This window comes from Penaeus chinensis, chromosome 1 (assembly GCF_019202785.1).
Source record: "Penaeus chinensis breed Huanghai No. 1 chromosome 1, ASM1920278v2, whole genome shotgun sequence".
NCBI classification, from domain to species: domain Eukaryota; kingdom Metazoa; phylum Arthropoda; class Malacostraca; order Decapoda; family Penaeidae; genus Penaeus; species Penaeus chinensis.
The window spans coordinates 35,844,373-35,849,372 of record NC_061819.1 but is presented as its reverse complement, the minus strand read 5'-3'; positions in this window follow the sequence as shown (position 1 = coordinate 35,849,372).

Here is a 5,000-nt window from a genome sequence, read left to right as displayed (position 1 = left end):
AATCATATATTTTTTTTTTTCTAAAGACGAGTGTCATTGTCTTTATTCATACTTGTATTATTTCATTATCGTTACCCTGCTTTTGTCTCTTCTAATCTCCTCTCTTCTTCTCTCTCTCTCTCTCTCTCTCTCTCTCTTTTTCTCTCTCTTCTTCCTCTCTCCCCTTTTCTCTCTCCTCTCTCTTGGGCCTCTCTCTTTTCCGTCTCCTCTCTCTCTCTCTCCCCCCCTCCCCCCCCTCTCTCTCTCTCTCTTCTCTCTTCTCTCTCCTCTCTTTTCCTCCTCTCTCTCTCTCTCTCTTTTCCTCTCTTTCCCCTCTCCTTTTTATTCATAAAGTTTAAAGCCCTTTTTGCTTTACTGTTTGTTTATTTAGCCCGGGAAGGATTTACTACATTTTAAAGTTTTGATGGATTTTATAATATATTTCCCATTGTTTACTTCCAGGATCCAACGCTCGAAGTGAGTGTCGAGAGTCTGTGTACTGTATGCTGTATGCTGTATGCGAAAACCCCTTTTTGTGCCACGACTTAGCTTGTAATTCTGTTTGGGTTTTAAATATTAAAGAGTTTAAAGAACGTTGGGATCCGATGAGAGGGGGAAAGAGGAAAAAAGAAGAGAGAGATAATAAAAGAAGAGAATAGAAAGACGAAGGAAAAGAAAGGAAATAGGAAAAATAAAAGTTTTGCGGACGCATCATAAAGACAAATGCAGGATGTGATGATGTGATTCCGTTTATGACTGATATACTGATAAGTGAAATAAAAAGTTTGGCTGAGGGAAAGAGAGAAAGGGGAAGAAAGGGAGAACAGAAAGACAAGAAAAGAAAAGAGCTAGAGAAAGGGGAAGAAAGGGAGAACAGGAAGACAAGAAAAGAAAAGAGCTAGAGAAAGGGGAAGAAAGGGAGAACAGAAAGACAAGAAAAGAAAAGAGCTGAACTTATGTACGGGAAATCCTTGGTATTCGTGAGAAAGAGTCCGAGTGACACTTAGTAATGAGAAAAGAGTGCCTAACGAGAGGTGTGTGTGTGGCACTCCTGGTCTCGCTGTCACTGACTGTGGTGGGACTCGTGGCATTCCTAGTGGCACTGCTGACGTCCTCGTTGTCCTGAAGGAGTGAGATAGTCACTCGGCCCCGTTTGAGGACTTATTTACTCTTCATTTTTAAAGGTAAGTGAGATTTTCTGTTTTCATATTTGTTAAGCATCAGATTGGATTTTTTTTCTTTCATTCTTCTATTTTATTTTATTTATTTATTTATATTTATTTATTGTTTTTGTCTCTTGTGATACGGTTTGTTTAAAAGGTTTGGAGGAGGGGGGATGGCCGTAGGGGGATAGAGAGGGATGGGTTGGGGGGGGGGGGGTTTTAACGGGGGTTTACGGGGTTGAAGGATGGAGGAGGAGGTAGAGGAGGAGGAGGGAAGGAGTAAGGCTGGGTATGTGTGTCACCCCCCAACCCCTTCCCACCACACCCCACTCCACCCCATACCTGTTACTCCTCCCCCCTTCCCCCCTTCCCCCCTCCCCCTCCCCCTTCCCCCTTCCCCCTTCCCCCCCTTCCCCCTTCCCCCCTTCCCCCTCCGCCTAAGTCGAGTTTTCATTGCTTAATAAGGCGCGTTTAGTGGCCCAAGCTGTGTAATGACTGATACCGAGGGGGTCCATTAACCCAGGGGGTAGGCGGGGTGGAGTGGGTAAAGGGAGGGGAGGAGGAGGAGGAGGAGGAGGAGGGGGAGGAGGAGGAGGAGGAGGAGGTGGGAGGAGGGGGGGAGGAGGAGGAGGAGGCGGAGGAGGAGGCGGAGGAGGAGGAGGAGGAGGAGGAAAGGGGGGGGAGATTGCGGCCCGTTTTATCGTCTTTTTTATTATTCTTACCGCGTTATTTCTTTTTGTTTTGTTCGGTTATTTGATTTCCTTTTTTCTTCTTAGCCTTGCTTATACTTGGAAGAAAGTGTTTAGTCACAGAGAAGGAAATACAAGCGGTGAAATGCTTGACATTCTGACCTCTGTTCCTCATACCAGCTAGAGTGTGTATGAGTGTGTGTGTATATATATATATGTGTGTGTTGTGTGTGTTTGTGTATGTGTGTATGTGCATGTATGTAAGCATGTATGTATGTTTGAATGTACGAATGTATGTATGTATGCTTGATACCTCCCTCGCTGACTCTTAAGTCCAGACACATAAATACAGTGTGGGCAGATTTTTTTTCTTGCCGAAGGAGATCCGTCCAGCCTGTCCAGAGTGACACGGCTGATTCTTGCAAGGTCTCGCCGGAAACCGCTGCAATATTGCAATGGGCATATGACCTGCTGAACCGCGACTGTTGCAACGAGGGAAAGGAGGTGGACGCGTGGGCAGGGCAGGGAAGATGGTGATAAAGATGGTGATAGAGATGGTGATAAAGATGGTGATAAAGATGGTGATAGAGATGGTGATAAAGATGGTGATAAAGATGGTGCGGATGATGGCGAGTGTGATTCGGAGAGTTGGGTGATGCAGTGAATGTAAGTGATCGTGATTGATATCAATATAATAGTTAGAAATATGAGGTTTCTGGTGTTTTGTGGTGTATTATATCTGTGCTGGTTATTGATGCGATTATGATAATGAGGATTATTATTATTATTATTTTATTGTCAGTATGTTATTTTTATTAGTAGTATCTTAATCACCTCTTATATATCTACAGTATCTTAATGATCTTTGTAGCTGTATCATATTACCAAAGTATCAGTTATCTCAATATCAGATATTTGCTTATGGTTGTTACCTATCAGATACCTTCTCTTTCTTCTCCTTTTTCTTAGTCTTTTTCTTCTTCTTCTTCTTCTTCTTCGTCTTCTTCATAATCAACAACGTTAGTTTTATTTTCACCTTTCATTTTCTCCCTTATTCATTCTTCTCATATATTTTCTTTTCATTTTCATCATCGTCCTTTCCTCTTCCTCTTCTTTTTTTTCAATTCTGTGATCATCATTATCTTCGTCCTCTTCCTTTTATGAAGTCTCTCTGTCATACACCTGTGGCCGTGTGAGCCCGTGGATTTGTCCGGATTCGTCTGGATTAGTCAAGTTACCTGGAACTGTAATCCCTCTATAACGCTGTCGGGAGATTTGCGTCGTAAATCTCCCTGAATCTAATCTCCCTTTGCCCCTACCCCCCTACCCCCCCACTCGTCTTCCCTATGTTCTTTCCTTCCCTTCCCCCCATTTTCCATCCTACTCCTCCTCCTCTTCCCTTCTTCCTCATTTCTCTCCTCCTCTCCGCTCCCCGTAACACCCCCTCTCTCTCATGGGCGTTCGCGTAACGTCGCCATCCGCGGGCGGGCGAAAGAAATCCGTTTCGTCGAGCGAGCGATAATGGCGGTGCGTTCGGCCAAGTTGCAGACCGGATTCGTGGATTCGTGGATTCGTGTTCTAACGAGGAACGGGAGGTCGCTGGTCTTTATATGAGAGGAAATTCACATATTCCCAAAGGGGATGCGCGTTTTTGTACCAGCATATTAAATATATATTTATATATATATATATATATTATATATTATATATATTAAATAAATAAAAAAATAAATAAAATACACACACACATATAAAGTATATATGTATATTATATTTATTTATTTATTGATTTTGTGTGTTTGTATGCGTGCCGTTTCGTGTTGTGTGTGTGTGTGTGTATGTGTGTGTGTGTGGTGTGTGTGTTTGTGTGTGTTGTTTGGGTGTTGTGTGTGTATGTGTGAGTGTTGTGTGTGTTTGGTGGTGCGTGTGTGTGCTGTGTGTGTGTGTTGTGTGTTGTGTGTGTCGTGTGTGTGTGTGTGCATATACTTTCTTTACTATACGTGTTGTATGTACACATACCTTCTTTCTGTTAATGAAGAGATCGGCCGTCGGCAAAAAATCACGAGGGGCCATCATCCGTCGCCATTTTAAACGCTTTTTCTTTAAAAAACCCATTGCGAGAAGAAAAATTAATTTTATTACAGGTTCTTTCAGCTGGCCATTGTCCGAAACCCCCCCCCCCCCCCCCCCGTCTTTCTTTGCTCCTCCGAACACCTGCTACGTTCCCTCCCTCCCCTCTTCCTCTTTTCCTATTTTTTCTTTCCTCCAATCTTCTCTCTTCCTCTCTCTTTCTTCTTTTTTGTTCTCCTCTCTCCTATCTTCTCCACTACCCTCTCCATCTCTCGTTCTTCTTTACTTCTCTCATCTTTTCTACTATTCTTCTCTTATTCCCGGTTCTATCAACCTTTCTGATTTCTTTTCTGTCACTCCTTTTTCTTCATTTTTCCCCCTTCTTCTACCTCTTTTTCTCCTCCCACTTCTTTCCTTTCCCCTCCCTCCTTCCCTCATTTCCCCCCCCTCTTCTTCCCCTTTTTTTCCTCTTTTTTTCTTTCACCCCCCTTTCCACTCCCCCTCTCCTCCCTCTCCTACCTCGTCCTTTCCTCCCCCCTCCAAATCCCTCCTTCCCCCCCTCCATCTCCCCCTCTTCCTCCCTCCCTCTCCTATCTCTTTCTTTTCTTCCCCCCCCCCATTTTTTTTCCTTCCCCCCCCCTCCATCTCCCCTCTCCCCCCTCCCTCCTACCTCGTCCTTTCCTTTCCCTTCCCCTCCCTCTCCCTCCATCTCCCCTCTCCTCCCTCTCCTACCTCGTCCTTTCCTTCCCCCTCCCCCCTCTTCCCCCTCCATCTCCTCTTCCTCCCCCCTGACCATCACCTCCCCGGTTTCCCCCGCGGCGCTAGTTTTCCGAGGTTCCCCGTCTCTCCCCACGTCCCGGAGCTCCCGGAGGACGAAAGGTGGGGGAGGGGAGAGACAGAAAAGAGTAGTGAGTGAGTGATGTGAGAGAGAGGAGAGAGAGAGAGAGAAGAGAGAGAGAGAGGGGACCCCAGGAGAGAGTGAGCGGAGAGAGGGCGAGAAGGGGGGAGAGGAGAGGGAGAGGGAGAACAGGAGGGAGGAGAGGAGGAAGGGAAAATAAGAGAGAAAGAAGAGAAAGAGAGAAAGGGGAGATTGAGGGTT